Genomic DNA, 19,961 nt, shown 5'->3' with positions numbered 1-19,961 from the left:
CAGATCTTCAAATGGTGTAAACAGAGTTACACTAATTTACACCAGCTGGGAATTTGGACCAAATGGTGTGGAAATAATTTAATGTAATACACAGTTAATTTTGTTTAAGGTATATTACCTTGTCACCTTAAATGCTACAAAATAGAAAACATTACAAACAGAATGAGAAATACAGTGGAAGTGATAACAATAAAATATTAAATAATGTAAATTTGGTCCAATTCCCCTCTTAATTTCCACCACTGCAACTCCTTTGATGTCAGTGGGCTTGCACCAGTATAACCGAAAAGAAAGTTTGGCATAACAAGGGGCCATATGATATGAAATGTGTTCAGTTTAGCTGATTTTGGACAGTTTTTGAAAGAGATTTGTAGAAATACATACTTATTCAAAATAGATCTAAAAGCCCATGCTTCACATAAGCATACTACATGTCTTCTCTACCAAGCCTGTCATTGAATATTACTCAGACCAAGCTTGTCTGCATAAAAATAAGACAGAAAATAAACTAAAACAAAAAAACCACCAAACTCATCACAGAGGATGAAGAAAAGGAAAGGGGAGAAATGTGGTCTTCACTGTTCATTCTGTCATTTCTTTAAATGTTAAATAGCTAAACCCTCTGGGAAACTATTTGAAACTTTTCCTCGTAGAGGAAAAAGTTGCCAGTTTTGCAGCCCTTCCTATCAAACATGTCTTTATTTCTAGAGACTGGACATAGCTTGGGAAAGAACTATATTTTCATACATGTTTTCCCAATTCAGGAAAATATCCCTAAATCAGGATAACCTTTAAAAAAGGCATGCAAAATGTCATCCTGAAAAAGGAAGGACTTAAGCATGTGTTCAAGTGCTTTCCTGAATTAGGAGCTTGATGGGTTTGGATTTGATTCACTAAGAGGCAAATCCAACTTCATCCCCTGTAACTGCAACGTGTCCTCTGGCAGGGATACTGGAGTGGTTCCACGGCTCCAGGTGAGGGACTGGCTGTGGCATGGAAGTGCATACTTCCTGTGTAACCTGGAGCCTGGCTCTATGGGGGCATGTGAATCAGTACGCAGGGGTTGGTGAGACAAAGCCTGGACAGTGTGAGGCAGCAGCAAAGTCAGAGAATCCACTGCCATGCAAGTACCTCAAAACTGTTGCTCCATCCATGGTGCAGGAGGGGAAGGGGGCTTTACAAATATTCAGGGCACTTCAAAGTTGGGCTAACAAAGCCCTGTGCTGTAGGCTTGGACCTCAGAAGGACGCCTTCAACTGACTCCTGTGCATTTGCCCAGTACCTGGCCTGCATACATGCACTGAGCACCATGCCATAGATTTGGGACTGAGAGATCAAATACCAGATGTCTTTGGGATCAGTTTTACAGCCGCAGTATTCGCATTAGCTTCTCCAGAGACCATCTGCAGGACTGAGAAATAGCTCTAAGCTATTGTTGCTATCAGATTTAGGATTAAAGTATCTGACATCTCAAGTTAATAGGTATCAATAATGTAGTATAGGATTTAGACCTCTATTAGAGGAGTGTAGGAGTGACTGGAAGATTTGGCTTAGGTTTCTTTTAAAATGTACATCAATGCAACAATTATCTCCTTTAACAGGCTCTGTGCTATGTCAGTTTACCTATTTCTTTGACTATGAAGAATAGCAGCCATCTACTCTTACACCTCAGTTCAGTGCTTCCTTCTCCCAGATTCTCCACCTCTCTTTACTCCACTACAGTAAGTGGGCTGCTGGGCCACTTATATAAATATTGCCTAAGGTGACTCAGGAATAGTATCAGCTTCATCGCTTTGTAAATACTGTAACTATGAGAATTATTTCACTGGACACTGCTAATGCTAAAATGTTGTAAGGGGCTGTATAAAAAATAACCTGAGTGTTGCTGCTTTGACGTATCGTTTCTAAGGTATATATTTCTGACTAGAATTTCAGACAACTTGATCATGCCAGATGTTTCTAACAGGTGGCAGTGTTTGCCTGACAAACTCTACCCTGTAGTAGGTATTGATCCTGCTGAGAAAGGGCGAAGTAGATTCTGCTCACTTACTGAGGTTGTTGGTTTATTACCCCCACTGGACATAAGGAGTGTGGGAGTGGCTTTAGAGAGGATCTAAGGTAAGGTCTGAGCAGTCATCAGGTAGGAACCCTGGGACAGCATAGTCTGCAGAGAAGTTTTGAGCTGAACCGTTTATTATTGTTAATTTCTTTAGATAAAACTAAACCCAAGAAAAAGGGGTGAGTTTTTGACTCTACATGGTTTTAGTAGAGCCATTCCGATTTACACTAGCTGAGGATCTGGCCCTAAAATTGTATGTGTACATGGCATGTCTTCCTCTACCTAAGAGCTAGATTGGCACTTCTATTTTACAAGCATAGCATGAGACCAGTCAAATGTAAAGCTAGTTATTCAGCTGACTCTGCAGAATAAAGACCATAACTTTTCCAATTGAAATAATTTTTATAGTTTCAGTATCTACACGAGGAAGATAACAGTTTTCCTTTGTTGCCTTAGCCAATTTATATATTTGTGATCCACAGATGATGCAGAAGAGCAAACCATTTACTGTAGCTGACCTCAACTACCACTATGACAAACATGTTATAGAATACTAAAATTGATATAGCCAAGATTATGAACTTTCCATTACACCTGTACTGGCAGACACCTTATTATCATCCTAACTATACTTACTGGTGCATCTGGAAGACTAGGGACAACATTCTTTCTGCTGGATGTAGCAGTTGGACTTGGTTGGTTTTTTCATTATAAACAATTCTTGTAAAGATAAATCCCTGTGTCATATCTAATCCTAAAGATTATATTTTAAAAATTGAGGCCAACATAAAAGTGCACTGTCATAGTGACAAGAAGAGGAACCCTAAATTGAACTCCTTTATTTTCCCTATTTCCCCTCTAGTCCAAACTATTAAAACATTAAGGAATGGTTTGTGCAATGTTAGCAAGCACTTACTCACATGAGTAGCCCAACTCAAGTTAATGTCCATTATGCAAGCTTAAATATGCAAAAGAATAGCTCACTCTGGAAACATTTACATTATTTTTCTTATAGGGATTCCTTTGAGACGTTTGAAAAAAGAGAAAAGAAAGGAATAAGCTGAACTCTCTATACGAAAATCCGCGCCCCCCCCCCAAAAACCGCAGATGTGTAAAATGAGTCATTGTTCAAAGAAAAAGGTACTAACTGTAACATTTGCTGTAAAAAGAGAAAAAGGAATATATTTTGCATGTTTGCTTTGAAGAGACTGTCCTCTGGTGGGGTAAATCGGTAAATTTTTCTCCTCTCTAAATAATCCAGATAAGAATTTATAAAGTCAAGATGCAAGAAAGACTATTTGTGCTAAACACATAATTCTTTAGGGTTAAGGGCAGCAGAGCTGCTTGTTGAGAGGAAAGTACTTAGGCATGTGCAGCTTGCAGAAAGTTAAGTGGGCTAGGGCTTCAGAAATGCTGCTTTTTACTTTATAACACTCCTCAGTTTTTATTGAGTCTCCTTAAACTCCTGCTCTTCCAAACCTGTGTCATGGTGAGAGTAAGACACATTGCTTACATAGGTCCCCCAATTTGGCAAGGTACTTGAGCACATACTTACCTATAAACACGTTTAAGTGCTCTCTACTGAATCATGGCCATTGAAAGAAGCATATTTGGGCTGAGTTCTTACAAACACAACTGTGTCTTAACTGTTATCCATATATGGGTATAAATGGGATTAGGGGAGGTGTCTGATTTGTTTCAACAACGTCCAGAGAAAAAAGAGAAACACTATGAACGCTATCAGATTGTAATTCTGATTTCCTGCAACTAATCATGAAAGGAACTGGCTTAAGTAAATCATCTTCCTACTGGAAATGACAATTCTTCCTGGGAGGGAGCAAAAACTCAGGGAGAAACACTTTAACTATACAATTCATCTGGGGCAGAAGGAAGGAAACACAGCTCAGGTTTTGTATGCAAGGGATTAATACTTCCTCTCAATTCTCTCCCCACCTCTTTTTAAAGTTAATTAATACCTTTGTCTGAAAGGCAGATTTTTTGATGGTATTTTGAAAACATAAACTGCAGGACTGCAGCTGCCTTGTGTAGATTTATATATACTCTAAAATCACAGGGGAATAGATCAACTTTTTAAACACTTTTTATCTTCTGAAAAATAAAGTGTTCAAAAGTATTACTAAACAATATAAAGGAGAAGGGGGGGAAAGAGTGAAATCCAACAGAGTAAGATAATGGATATATTTTTTAAAGCCTTGAAAATCAGAGCATCTTAAAGATTTCCCTGGATTATATACATGTTAATCTCTTAATCACCTAACGAATGGACTAGTCACAGATCAACATAAAAAATTCTTACTGAACTACCATAAACCCTGTGAAAACGTGAAATCTTGATATGCAACCAGATGATGATAAAATGATTGCTACAGAATCTAGTGTGTGTATGTCTTGTATAGGGCATTAAATAGGAGAAATAATAGAATGGCCCATTAAATTAAAATGACTCTGTTTAAGTTAGCGTAAGTGTCCTTCTCTTGCCTTGTATCTCTACCAAAATCTGAATGAGCACTGAGAAGTTACAACCACACAAATACATACTTGTCCTGCCAGCAGGAAGCACTTTTATTGTAATGGCATTCACATTCCCATCAGTGAAATTGTAGAACTGTGTAATCTGCTCTCTCCCTAGTTATTTTTTATTATTATTATTTTGGAACTGATTCAAGAGGAAAGTAGGTCAAAACATTTGAAGAGTGATTGGCCAACATTTTGTACATTTAGCAAATTTGGTTGCCTAAAATCATTGTCAGCAAAATGTTCTGGATGTATGGTCATCTTCTCAAAGCTGCTGCTACTAAATTCTAATACTAATACATTAGAATGCTGCTCTTTTATCATATGAAATAACAAATTTAAAGTTGTTTTTATACAGGGTAACATTAATCAATCATTTCCTTAAAGCATCATCATAATGGAGAGGAAAGGAAACAACACAGTCCAAAAAGAAAGTGTATGAACTGTAGTAATCCCAGGTATTGTTAGCATTATCAATCTAAGTGCTCTCTTTTAAAGCCTTACTGTATAGCAGAAAATCTTCCTTCTCTTGTTGTTTCAATCATTCTGCAAGTTCTTATCAAAATCTCCCATAGTTAATTCACATGAAAGGGCAACATAACAATCCTGGGAATGCTTGGGAAACAGCAGATTATAACCTGAAGCTTTAGTTCATGCCCATTAATGCAAGATCAGTCACCAATAAATACAGGATCAGATCTTTTTGGTATTGCCAAGATCTGATTGTGTAAGTCCACTGGCCCTGTGTGAAAGCAGTATTTTTCAGCTGAGTACTCAGTACATCATGAGTCTAGGGTGGGTTGAACTGTGAAAACAGATGTGGCCTTTGGATGTATCCTCAGATGTAAAAGACACCCTGTTACAATTATGAATTTCCTGAAGTGCATCTATCTAGTATGCAGTAAATCAGAGAATAAAGTTAACAGCAGAATCTTGGAGGCATACAAGCTACTCTGCTGCTACACAGACTTTCTACTAGACCCAGCTGAGTTACTTTTGGGCCTGGTACCATAATCACCAACATTATCCTAAAAGTCTTCAACATCCATGCAGGTGACAACTCTTCTTACCAACTAGAGATCTCATAGTCCTCATGTCAACTGTAGCCTTAAAAGTGATTCAAGAGTTTGCTTGTGCAAGTAGGTACATTCTGCGTCTACCCTTTGGCTTTGGCTGAATAAAATTGACCACAGTCTGCACACCACTGCTACCAAACCAAGGACAGGGCCCTGCCCATCTCTAACGTGTTAGAGGAAAGACAGAAAGGCGAAGAAATATACATGGACCTAGGCATCCTGTTTCCTTAGATTCGCCCCTCCCTATCCAGCATCTGTCAACTGGTAGATTGGATTTTTTCCACAGAGGGTTCCTCCCAGCTCAAATAACGAGGAGTCAGTTGGAATAAGGAGAACAACAAATAAAGTGTATTGAAGGATTGGTGTACAATGAATAGGGCAAAGGAAAAAAAGGAGTAAACATTAAAATTATGCAATACAGTGATTTCCCAAAATAAACCCTATAAACTGGTAAGTAAACCGCTTAATAGAAATCTCCTTCTATAGATCAAGTGTCGATTGTTGCCTGGGACCTCAATCCTCTGGCTAGTTGAAAGCCATCGGAGAGGAGCTCCAGGGAGTCCCCTGATGTTCCTCTGGGTCTGAAGAAGAGTAGATGGCATGTCAGGGGACAGCAGCTCAAGATGAATGATGTTAAATGGGATATGATTGTCTGTCCTTCTCTTCTCCTTGCAGGTGATAGCAAATACACATCCAAGTGGAAGCGGAGCTGTGAAAGGAAAACCCTAGCCCCCTCTACCACTAGGATGGGTAAGTGAGTGCAAGTCAGACCCATGACAGTCCCTTACTGTCACTCAGATGGACAGCACCTGAGCAGTGCTCGGGGCAGACTTATATAATCTGGCCCAGGAAACCCCGCAGAAAGAGCAGAAAACCCCTTCTGGGAAACCCCGTGGAAAAGGTGGTAAAAACCAGTTCCATCCAGAAGTTGTTTACCACTTCTGAGGAGAAATAAAAGGCGGGAAAATTGTGATCAGCTGGATCACATGGGCACAAACTCCATTTTGGGAACCAATATGGGTTCCTAAAATTATACAAAACATACAAAATGGACACAACCCAACAGAAGGGGGGAAAAGGTGTAAGGTGATCATGTGCCCATGGAAATAGATAGATAATATATGATTGGATATGACTAAAGGAATGAAGATGTCTTGCATTTGGAACAGAGGCCTAAGCAATGGACTAAAACTAATCATGGAAACCCTATGCCACGACTGTGTTAGAGACCAAGAGATTTTCCTATTCCTACACGTTAGCATCGTCAAAGTTGAGATCAGCAGCATTGTCCTGAATGGCACATAGACTGACTAACCCAACTGCCTCCATCAGGTTACAGAGCTGAATCTGTCTCACTACAAGGAGTTTGCATTCTACTTCACAGATTAGAACTGTCCCCAGTTGTCCCCAGTTGTAAATTGGATGAAATTCAGATCCGCAGTTCTGAATGTCATGGAAATGGTCGACACGGCCACCTGCAGTATGGACCCAGGCCCCATATGAATAGAGAAAGCCTATGAAGAATGTCTGAGTCCTTAACAAATAAGGATTATTAATAGCATCAACATGAACATTTGACCTCTGACCATAACCAGGAGGAGATCACTTAGAATCATAGAATCATAGAATATCAGGGTTGGAAGGGACCCCAGAAGGTCATCTAGTCCAACCCCCTGCTCAAAGTAGCACCAATTCCCAGTTAAATCATCCCAGCCAGGGCTTTGTCAAGCCTGACCTTAAAAACCTCTAAGGAAGGAGATTCCACCACCTCCCTAGGTAACGCATTCCAGTGTTTCACCACCCTCTTAGTGAAAAAGTTTTTCCTAATATCCAATCTAAACCTCCCCCACTGCAACTTGAGACCATTACTCCTCGTTCTGTCATCTGCTACCATTGAGAACAGTCTAGAGCCATCCTCTTTGGAACCCCCTTTCAGGTAGTTGAAAGCAGCTATCAAATCCCCCCTCATTCTTCTCTTCTGCAGGCTAAACAATCCCAGCTCCCTCAGCCTCTCCTCATAACTCATAACTCATAACTCCTCATAACTTAGGTGACCACTGACACCATTGTTACTTTGCCACATCCATGTTTTAAACCAGCCAATCTGGGACACAAATTTGGAGAATATGATGTTGCTGGAATTGGTCTGTAACCACCTTCTTAAAAAGGAAAGTTAAAGACTGGCAGTAATTAGAGGGTTCATTAGTGTCAAGCAATGCATTGAAAGCAAGAGTCAGTCAACAGAATACGAAAAGTTTACTAGTAGCTTCAGGAAGGTATTGTGTGTATCAGCAACCTTCAGTACCTTTAATCACAAAGCACTGCTGATTTGACTACAGGACCTGGCAAGTGTGGATGAAGGTGCATTAAAGTAGCTTTGCTCATTCCTATTGGAGAGATCCAAAGGACTAAGTTTGACAACTAGTCATGCACCTTGAGAGCTCTAACTCTGAGTCCAACTCAGTACTACAGAATTCAGTCTTTTCATCCCTCTCGTTAAAAATATGGGGGTGACTGAGGTACTATGGGCTATCATGTCACCAAGGCACTTGACACTTAGCTCTATGTCTCCATTTCAGTAACCCCAGAGAATACTGATTCCCTGTTCTCCATGTGTCACACATAGATAATAAGATGATGGAAACCACATGTCTTTGGCTTAATTTGGAATAGATGGGTGCAATTTGCTGGTAGAGGTCTGTGACTGCACTATCAACCGAGACTTCAAATGCTATTTCAGAATTGTAAACTAACTGGGGGACAGCACACACTGTTTCACAGATCTTTGTACAACTAGAAATGTAGAAGAATGCAAAACTAAAAAAATCTGAGTACACCTGAAATAACTAACATCCACTGAGCAGCACTGAAGATAAAGTTGGGAGAAAACATTAAAATCACATGCTTCAAACGTTTAGCAGAAGACCCAACCAACACCTTTTATACTGGGTACTTCTACATTGCAGCTGGGAGCATGTTTCCCAAAGCTTCTCTGCTCAAACTAGCTCATTAAAATAGCCCTGTAGCAGCAGTTCAGGGTATCTATTTGAATACAGATCCACCCAGACTCTTTTATAAGGTACTCAGGCAACTAGCCCAAGCTGCCACCCATGGTATCCACAGCTACACTGCTATTTTCAGCGCATTGGCTCAAGCAAAGCTTACACACATCTGCCTACTCATGCTGGGAAGCATGCTCCCAGCTCCAGTGTAGATGTATCTATAGACACTGTCTTCAGCCACACTGAACTCTCCCTGGCAGAAAATACTGTTAAGGACTTGCTGAAAGGGAATATCAAAGCTGACCGTGTGACTTCCTAATGTGTGAACATCCAAGGGTTTGGAAATTAAGCAAAGCCAAGAATCTGAAAATGCAGGTGTCAAATTTATTCCTGGTGTTACTCCACTGATTTCATCCCAGTTACAACAGGGATGGATTTGGCCCTAGGAGCTTGGCCAAGCATACTGAGCACAACATTTTTGGTTGCAAAATCTTGTAACTTTTGGTTCTTTCATGAGATTTCCAGTATTCTTCAGTGTAGCCCACACCAGAAAAGCCAAAAGAAAGGCAGTCCTCTGCGACAGAATTTCAGCAGCCCACTCCTGACTCCTGCCCAAAGGAAGGAGGTCAGAGACATGTAAACAGTTTCAAATGAACTTTTTAAATCTCAGAAAAATGGTACTAATTAATTTTAGGCAAAGGTTGTAGTTGCTCTTTATTTTATCCAAATTATTTTCCACGTCCCTTTTTAAACCTGTCTACTTTCTCTGGAAAAAAATTAAAAGCACATCTGTTCAACTAGTCTATCTAGAGGGGGATGAGTAGGTTACAGAACTCTATGAAACAAAGTTACAGTAACTTCAATGGAACTATGCAGATTTACACCAACTACGAATCTGGCCCACAGTTTTTAAGGCCAGGGGGGACTTCGTGACCTCCCGCATAACACAGGCCACAGAATTTCACCCAGCAATTTGTGCAGTGAAAGGAATTATTCTTCCCTACTACTGAAGATAACTATCAATCCCAATAACTTCTATTCTAGTACAACCACACGTATTAGAAAGACATTCCAATCACAATTTAAAGGCCAAATGGAGAACAGAATTATGGTGATGCTTATTTCCTTTTAGATGGATGTGTACATAAAGATCATATTTGCATTCAAAATGCTAGTAGTTGACTGGAAAGATGCCTGATGGGAAGGATGAACTTGGAAATATCATGCTTTTTCCAGATCTGGAGAGGACTGCTTTCTGAGAAACAAGCAAATGGGCTGGATAGTTTACAACACAAATAGTTTTCAAGAGCATTTCTCAAACAGATCATAAACACCAACTGTAGTAAGTGCAAACTTTTCCCATCTAATGGCCATGCAGAAGCTGATAAGAAACCATTTGGTAGTCTCATCCCATTTCAGATTAGAGAGGAGTCCACATGATCCATACACAACACTAACTCTAGTAGTACTATTTGATACCCATGTTGAAAAAGAAGCCGAAAAAAGAATTAATGGACATAGAGTCTGACCTCTCCCCATTACTCATGGTTTCTCCAGAGCAATGCGTGACAGATATTATAACCTCATGCAGTATCTTTGGGGATGATTGTATTAAATTTATGAACAGCTGATGTATGATTGTGTTCTACTCCAGGGGAGATGGTTACCACAGCTCCTCCAGAAACTAAAAACAGTGCCAGGGAGTGGGGAGAGAGTAATTACCCCTGGGATTGTCAACAGCTTCAGAGAAGCCCCACCCACTGTGGTATTTGCATATACTGGCTGAGTCTGGGTGTTCCAGAGGGAAAGAAATAAAGAAAGTGCATGTGGTATAAAAGGATGAGCTTGAACTGATTTGTAGCCTTCATCTTGATTCAGCAAACGAACAGGACTTTTGTTCCTGCGGGGGGTGGGAGGACACCCCAACCCTTGCTGAAGGGTTGGGAAGGCTCTGACCTACTAGGACCCCATAAGACCGATGGGCGATTCCTGGTACATTTAGTAAGTGTGTAGGAATTTTTATTGTTTTTTCTTGTTTGCTCTATGAATAAAGGTACTCTGCTGAGAAAACCAATAACTTGTAACTCCTGGCATATATTGGTCACAGACCTTGGAGAGAAAGCACAGTGCAAGTGCTGGCCTTTAGGCAGACTGGCTTGCTAAGGCCATATATCACAGGGGGATGTGCAGCCTTAAAACCCCATCTGAAGGAAGTGGGGCCATAGGTGCTGGAACGAGGGGTTCTGAGGGTGCTGCCACACCCCTGGCTTGAAGTGGTTTCCATTATACACATGGTTTATGGTTTGGTTCAGCATCCCCACTATACAAATTGTTCCAGCACCACTGAGTGGAGCGCCCACCCCTGCCCAGAGACAAGTGAAAGCTAGAGACCTGAAATCTGACTGGATATTCCTGGAATGGACCACAGAGAGGAGATCTAGGTGCATTTACCCTGAAACTGTGACACAAGGTTCTGGCACATTGGCAGGACAATGTGAGGAAGCTTGCATTGCCATTAGTCAAGAAAGTACAACATGGGCAATAAATCCAATTAAAATTAGAAAAATAGAGAAGAATCTGCTATCTGAAAATTAAGCCTTTCCCCTCGGGAAAGAGGCAATGAAATTCCTCCTGGAGCCTTGCAGCTGTTCACTGCCCTTATTGCAGCGGGGGGAAAAATTATTGCGAGTTAGTGCTGGTTGGAGCAAGATATCTGGAGATCCACCAACTTTGGAGGGCAGCATACTACAAGGAGCAGCTATTCCTCTTCCAGGCCCAAAACACCCTCCCACCAAACCAGTGGATTCCAGCCATTCAGAGGAGATTCTGAAGGCAAAGCAGGAAAGGGGAGAAAGCATGATGCAGGTTCACTACTTCCCGTTTTTACAAGCTTAGAAGTCCTTCCTTCTTTTCCCCTTCTCTTCTCTCATCCATACCATACAACAGAGGAACACACCACCTGGTCCATAGCATGTCTATGGAAAATTATCCCCATGAAGCTTGAAAACAGATTTGGTTCTGCACTTTCCCATGTCTTGTGAACTCAAGCTCCACCGTATAAATTTCTCAGAGTTGATCCTTTAATATCTCAACATCCACATTAACAGCACGCAATCTTTTAACAGACATTTGTAACAACTTTCAAGCATTTCGTGTCAGACTTCATCACAATGATTTCATTTGGCTACACATGGAACACATCTGTATGGTTATAGAAGATGGAAATAGCTCACCCAAAATGGGCATTGGAGGATCTGGGATGGATTTGGAGCAGATTGCCTTATAAGAAATCTTGTCCAAATCTTGAATGATGTCTATTAAAGCTTGCTATAAAGTACAGCTTTTTGCAAGTGTTGATGTCATGACTGCCACATTTCAAGCTAGACCAAACAATATTAAACTGCAAAAAGAAAAATAAATTATCACTAGCACCAAATGTATGTGAAAGTCTACAAACAAACAGTGCATGCATTCAGTTTTCATGTCACTTTGGTAGTATGGCTGCCTGATGACAGCTTGTTTCATTAACTGCTGATTTTTTAAAAAAATGGCTAAAGAAAAGGACAGCTTAACCTGTGTTTAAACACAATGTTTGTCAAAACAAGATCTAAAGCAATTATGTGTACTACCTACAGATTGGCTGATATTGAACTGAAATACTGCAAGGATAATTGGGTAATTTGACCTGCCTGGTAGTCCAAGAAAGGATGCATTGGTTGGTTGCCTCTGGCCTGTGGCAGGAGCAAACACTGTCAGCAGTATCCAGCCTGGAAGGAAAACAGGAAAGTGAGAAGATGAGGCAGCAGGAAATCAGTGTCATGAAAAAATATGTTGCACCTGAAGCAGGAGGAAGGAAGAGGATGACATGGCCTACGAGTTCTTTGTTGTACGGGAGACCCAGTTCCCAGTGAGCTGCACCTGCATGCAGTGGAACTGGAAGTATAGTGTCACCACTACTATAATTTTCAACATCCCAATTTTCATTGAAGGAGCCATTTGTCAGCAAGTTTAAGCAGTGTGCAGAGCACGGTGTACATACAAAGCCAATGGTACCATTCTTTACTGCTCATAATGATGACTAGGAGGGCTAGAGTGTGCAAAGTGTGCTACTAACATAAAGCATACCAAGATATACATGCATGAAAATGTTTAATGGAAAGCAGACTTGTTCCTGAACACTTTACTGGATCAACACAAAAAAGTTATGATCAAGAATTTTCCAATACAATGCGCAGCCTTTAAAAACTAACATTTTAAAATAACATCTTAATTGCTACTTTTGAAAATTTCCCATTCTATTTATAGGGAAATATCATAAATAGCAGGAAAAGCAGTAAGTGGCACATATAAGGACTCCCAGTGTATATTTTGTTTCTAAATTTCTTCAGAAACAGGGCACATATGAAAAGAATGTTTTTGTATTTTATAACAGAGTAATTATATCTGTACAACAACCCAAAGAATAGTTTCCATGCTCATTATCATGCCTAATCCTGCAGTCCATAGTTATGTGAAAAAAACCTTATTTACTACCAGAATAATATCTTGGCTCTCTTATTGGCTTGTTCCTGTGTAGACTTGGCTTCAAGTCACTACCAGGTCTGTTCACCTAAAATCGATTTATAAAGGCTCCTTATTCTCCTTTATGGCCATGTCTCTCGTTTTCTATGGCATAATAGACTCTTCTTGTTTATCCTTATCCACTTGTGTGAAATCTGACCACTGAACAACTATAAAATACTTCCGAAAATTATAAAGCAAACATACCACACCCAGTGGAAAGGAGCAATTGCCATAACTGAACATTATAGAAAGGTCATTATCTCACCATCTGATGGTGTTCAGTTCTTTCACAGAAAAGTGCTAGGTTAATTAACCTTCTAACCTCTTATACGGCTTTTTCTCTGAATCAAACTTTGTTCTTTTGAAGTAACCATGTGGTACTATTGTCTATAGTTTTTCAGTCTTCAGTAATCCCCACTGCTACGAGGTTATGGTTTTGTTAATGTGTTTATCACAAACAGCTACACAAAAGGAGGTTATTTACAGAAAGAACCATAAGACAATATGAATTCCTTATTCTAGTTCATATTTTTCTTCACTGCCATGCTTAATTACACATATAAATGGCAATTTCCTTCTCCATCATGCAAACGGGGTCTTAGGTACCATTTTCTTTTTCCTATATATTTGTGCATGATTGGCACCATAAATAATGGAAAGGGTTATGTACTCATGACAATTGCTGGCTATAGGCTCCTGCTGTTATGTGGAGGAATACCGCTCTAGTCATTCTACCACAAAATACTTCTCTTTATCACGTTAATAATGTGTAATGGGTTAGCTGCTGTTGTCAAAATGGAGATCTGCTCAACATACATATGGATATTGATGTCACATTATCACACTTATCACATTCATGTTTATAATAAACCTGTTTTTGTCAGCCCTCCTCTTTGCTCAGCAGTGGTATATGACCTTTCTGTAGCCTCTTCTTGTAATGTGAAATCCATTTTATGAACCAAAGAATAATAATGCTAGGGTGATCCAATCCTCAGAGTGATCACCCTCTCATCTGCTATATAGGCTTCAGACACTAGTACTGAGCATTGTCAGCTCACTACAGATAATAGGTCAGTTGTTATCAGCTCCATTTACATTAAACATGGGGAGGCACAGCTGTACTGCTATCTGTGTGCCTGTTTCATGTGCTCTCCTGGACATTTTAACCAAATATATCTGCACTTTACCCAGCCCAGTTGTTATCCTGCTAGTGCACTTCATGCAACAATATTGTGACAGGGAGTCTGATGGAGGAGGCTACCCCTAAGTAGGATGTATGACTGTGTGGAGTTTGCATTTGCGGAAACACAGACCTAGTGTAAGCTGCTACTTCTCATACCACATCTGATTTGCACCCATGCAGAGTCATTAAGTAGGTTTGTGTCACCTTGTGCTCTCTGTAACCTCACTTTGCACTGCCCTAAGCACCACTTTTATATGATCAGCACAAACTTTGACCCAGAGTGTTCAGTGCCAAAACCTTCTTGGTTGCTGCTGCTGTTGTACTTGTTTATTATGTAGAGACTAAACCTCAACCAGGTTTAAGTTACATGAAACAAGCTAATGTACTTAACATCAGAACACACAAAAATAAAGCAAGACGCACTGAACACATTTGAGTTTTTTAGACATTGTAACCATGACTGATTTCATCTACTGAAAATGCTCACGCTTTCCCCGTTTCCGTAAATATTATGTACAGATGTTGAGTATGACGTTTTGCTCTTTGTAGAATTCATAGCCACTACAATGAATGACACTGGCTGTGATCCTGGAGAGAACCCATGAAATATATAATTCATCACATTTCACCCACACTCAAACAGCTCATTGCTTGCTTCATTCTAGAGACTACATTGCTACAATTTCATTTGAATGGTTGACCTCCAAACTCCTATCTAACAGTCACAGTTGCTTAGCTTGTACTTGAAAATTCTGTGCATTGCTTACTGCAACTGCATAGAAAATTCGCTGCACGAAGTTTACTTGCAAAAACAAAAGTCGCTGCTGGATTGTAGCTCTGGAACTATACCTGATATCAAATTAAAAATGTGATTTATGCAGCTGAAAATGAAGATCATCTATTCTCAAATGTAGACCACAATGACAACTTGTGTTTGGCTCATTTAAATTTTTATACTTAAATTCCTGCAAGGTTTGGTGGAACCAAATGACAACTGATGAGAAATCAAAATTCTCATAATTCCTTTTAAAGATAAATTATAGATTGGATCTAGATTTGGCAAAAACAAGCAGACAATAGGATCACAATTCTTTCTCAAGGCAACTTTTTCTTACACCAGTTTGACTTGCTACAGTAGCCCTGGAAAAGTGATCAAAATTCACACCAGTATTTATTGAGGTCCTATATTTTTATAGCCATGGAAAATTGAGAGAAAGAATGAAATAGGTTCCTGAAACAGATATTCTTAATGTCTGAACAGGAAGTCAGTATAACATTAAAAGATAATTAGCTTAAATTTGATATTATACAAAGAATACATGCTTTGTAACTGAACACCCTGACTCATTACATAATGTCAATTTAATTTAGATTTTATAATGAAATTAAATGTGGGAAAGCTTTAAATAATTTACAGTGTATTGAAAAAAATAGATACAAACACTTCCAGAGTTATTTGTGGTACATGAATTGATATGATACAAAATATCCATTAATCGCTCAGAAGTATTTAAGATATGATAGACAATTGTTCTTTGCACTTTTATTTTAACATTACAACCTATACTACTATAGTTGTCATAGAAATCACAAAAACTGAGACTGTTCAAAGACTATGGATTATTTTGTTTCAAGCCCATTCTGGAGTGAAATACAAACTGAAATTTTTAAGGAATGAAGTATTGGGTTTTCTTCTTTGGGCCCGCAATTCATGTAATCCAAGCTGAATCTGACATCTCAAATAAATTCAGCTGTCTAGTGTGCAATAAGAGACTGTAGTCAAATGCACACTCCTACAGCACAACATAATTTGGTTGTCAGGAGAAGTTTAACTGAAATAAGAGACTATTCATTTCTTACTCTACTCTCTGAAACATACTTGGTTTAAAGCTTCCTGTTCTGCTTCTACTGCATAAATAAATGCTGGACTCGTGTTAGTATATTTTATACATTGGTTAACTTTTTGTAATTTCTACATTTTTTTTCAGTAGCTTCTGAAAATGGGGGAGAAAATCACCTACTTGCATATATTTTGTGACTATTTATTATCTTAATTACCCACTTCCAGTCCTGCAATCCCAGTTCCACAGTTCATCTGTGGGCAAAAATCTGTTGGACATCAGCTGGCCACATGGAAATCGATCATGTTTTGTCCATGTAGGGACAAAGTCTATGTAGGATGTAGGAGGTACTTTCTCTCCTTTGTGATCCCATAGTGGGAGGTATAGATGAAACCAAGAGGAAGAGAGGGGAAATACTGACAAAATTCTTTTTCCCCAGTCGCTCATGTGTTTATTCCATGTCCTGTCTGGAAGGATTCCTGCTAAAAATCACCTTTCATGCTGGGATTTAAATATCACTTGATTTAGCAAATATGTAAGTAAGGAGTAGTTAGCTCCTCAACTTCTGGTCACTGACAGAACTTTAAATATCTTCATGCTTCTTTTCAATGATCAGTGGACAAGTTTAGGTGTTATTTTTTGGAGACATGAGCACAGGAGGAAGGAAATAAAGTTAAGTTCAGTTGTTATTCCTCCCCCCCGCCAAAATGTAAAGTTTTGTGTCATATGCTGTACAGTGCTTTGACACAATTTTTCATTTTGATTTGTTTGAACTTATATTTGCAAAAATTGCTTCATCACATCAGAAAAAATCTAACATACTTAACCCTTTATATACAAAACGTTTTAAAAATACTGAAAAATAAGGGGTCAGCTTCTGCACTTAGCTACAGCTGAGTTAATTGGCGTAGCTCCATTGACTTCAAGTGTCACCATTCAGTCTGAAGGCTGGGGAACTATGCTAATTTTTACCAGCTGAGGAGCTAGCCTGTTGTATCTATATGGAATACATGATTGTGTGGTACAAGGGTTTATGTCTGCATTACTCTGAGTGGGGAAGCCATGAGTGAGCTGGCAGGTCATCCCTTTATACCATACCATGCTATCATCAGTCTTCAAACTCTATTTCTAGCATTTTTATCCCTAAAAATCCTTGTTTTCCGATCTCTGATGTGTGCTCCCACTGTGCAAGATGATGAATAATTGACAACAGAAAGCTTGGAGGCCTTAGTGAACTCTTAAAAACCTTTTATCTTGGCATTCTAGACTACAGCAGTACACACTCCCACTTCAAAACTTAGTGCCTCATAAATACCAATGGAGGTACTTTCACATGGGACCTAGCCAGCATATTCAGTTCACATTAGTGTAAATCCATAAAGCTGAGGAAAGGTGAGTAATTAAGGCTCCAGCTGAAGCCAACAGTTGATACCTTTGTCCAAAGTTAAACACATAATTCAAACTAAAATAAAATGTTTGGATGGTACCATGACCTCCAGGAGACTGCAGTGCCTGCCGGGGTGCTGAAATGAGCTCTAACCACAGGTGACAGGACTGAAATTTCCAACCCATGCATAGACTGAGCCACAGCAAAGGCAGCCGCATTTAAGTGGCCTCAGTGGTATGATGCATTTTAATTATTAAACAATTACTCTGCTTTGACTCAACCATGCTAAAAACATGTAGTTATGAGTCCATATACTCAGCACTGTCAATGGTCACATGTAAGTAGAGTTTTATAAACAGGAGGAGCATATCATTACAGACACTTCTTTACTGTTCCAGCAAGTTTAAAGATCCAATCCTGCAAATACGGATGAATGCAATATTTACCACCATGAGTTGTCCTACTGATTTAAATTCCAGATTTCTAAAACTTTTTATTTTAAGTAAAACTTTGCAAAGAAGCTGCAGGTTTTAGGCCACTGACATATCACCCAAAAAAAGTAGCATAAAGCAAACTACAGTTATGAAGCAGGATTCAGAGAAAGAGACAAGGGATGAATAGAGGCATTTGGAAGTAAAGAAACCCAATGTGTGAGCTAGAAGCAGGCAGAGAATCCAGTGACCTCAGAACCCCAGAGACTTAGAAACAGGGTAGAGAAGATTTTCTCTGGATGATTACAAAGAAAGACGTCATCACATTGGCTCCAGTAGTGTTGCTGTTAATTTGACTTCAGTGCTGCGTTTAACACACTGCCTCTTGCTACTATAAAGGCACTGAACTAATTCCAGAATGTTATCCAGAGCGGAACTCAAAGCAAGACCCTAGAGATGAAGACCAGAGGCTATCAGTTTAGCATGGCCCAGATGGCAATAATTGCATATGTTGAAATAATGCTGATAGAAGAGATGAATAACTACAGAGTGCAATATAATCCCAGAATCTGTTTTTGGAACATATGACCAATGTGGCTCCAGCAGGGATTTATTCTTTTATGAATATCTCACGGGTTTATATGCCATTTTGAATAGGGATTTACATTCATTTTTGAATTGGACAGCTATGGATTGTGGCTGGATAGTAACTGTAAGGTACAAGTTGTCTTCTTGTATCCCTAGTATTGCAAGATTCTGCTGTTCCAGTACAAAGATCCAGGGCCAAGCTGGCAAAGTTGCATGTTTGCCAACAGTTTTGTTAGTTTTATTTTCTCCACACAGCTTTTCTCTGTGCCCCGTATGCTGGATCGGATTTCTGGCAACCATCGTACTGAACAATAGAAATATTCTGGGCAAACTGATGCGGTGCGGAGTTCTGTCAAATGTGAACAGTACCTGTATGAGGCCTTCAAACATGAACAAAGCAGGGGAACAATATTTTGGCTATACATTTCTTGCACTGTGTAACCAGAAAGGGACTTTTGCACACTTATAGAACTCTTTCAACACTATATTGCTGTATAGTATGATACTTTTTCTTTGCTATATAAGACTATGATGAGCCAGAGCAGATGAAAGAGAAACATCTCCAATCAACTGCAAAACATAGTATGAAAATGTTTAAAAGTCATCATGCAGTCCTCATGCAAACAACTGAAATACAACCTTGATAGAAGATTGTCACAGTTGTTTATTTCTAGTAGCATCCACAACGATTTAGCATTTCCCAGATAGAAAAGAAGGCATGATCCCTTCCTCATTATGGTTCCTTGCATGTGTAAAGGACAATATAGAAGAAGGCACCGAAATGTTGGTTTGAGGAGCCAGGCAGCACTGCAGAAGTGGAGAGGACAGGGAAAGATGAGGAATCAGACAAGGGGAAGATAAATAGGTCAGGACAGAATAATGAAGGGCTTTTGAGGCATTAACACCAGGAAAGGAACCATAATGCATCCTTCAAGAAAACAGTGTTAAAGAGGCTGCAGCCTATGGAACACTTCTGCCAGGAGCTTAGTGGCAGCAAAAAGGGAAAAACTAAATACACCCTCCCTGGGCACCTTTAACAGGCAGAACTTCTCCACTCACAAGCACTCCAAGACTGTACAAACAAGAGAAGCTTTATTAGGGGAAAAGGAACAGTCTAAACTTGGGGAAACATAGCAACAGCATATGTATGTGAAGACAGATTAAATACCACTCTCCCCTTTCGGTAACTTTGGCAGTCCATCTAACTCCCTTCCCACCCACCAGTGAAGCCTCACCAAAGTCTACTTAGCTTTGATGCTGTCCTCTGTGTTGTCTCTCACTACAAAGTCCCCACAG

General features: G+C 39.6%; 1 long non-coding RNA gene across 1 annotated transcript in view; it reads right to left on the bottom strand.

Moving 5' to 3' along the window:
* Window positions 1-7,555: 7,555 nt before the first annotated feature.
* The window catches only part of LOC142073442 (uncharacterized), a 71,882-nt gene continuing 59,476 nt past the window's right edge, over window positions 7,556-19,961 (bottom strand). Inside the window, exons 2-3 of the long non-coding RNA XR_012670346.1 lie at window positions 12,362-12,439; window positions 7,556-12,072 (exon numbers count right to left, since the gene is read on the bottom strand). This is a non-coding gene — a long non-coding RNA (uncharacterized LOC142073442). The remainder of the gene's footprint in view (window positions 12,073-12,361; window positions 12,440-19,961) is intronic.

The sequence above is a fragment of the Caretta caretta genome, chromosome 1 (genome assembly GCF_965140235.1).
Source record: "Caretta caretta isolate rCarCar2 chromosome 1, rCarCar1.hap1, whole genome shotgun sequence".
Classification (NCBI taxonomy): domain Eukaryota; kingdom Metazoa; phylum Chordata; order Testudines; family Cheloniidae; genus Caretta; species Caretta caretta.
Note: the sequence above shows the minus strand (reverse complement) of the source record. Positions and strands in the feature narration are given on the sequence as shown.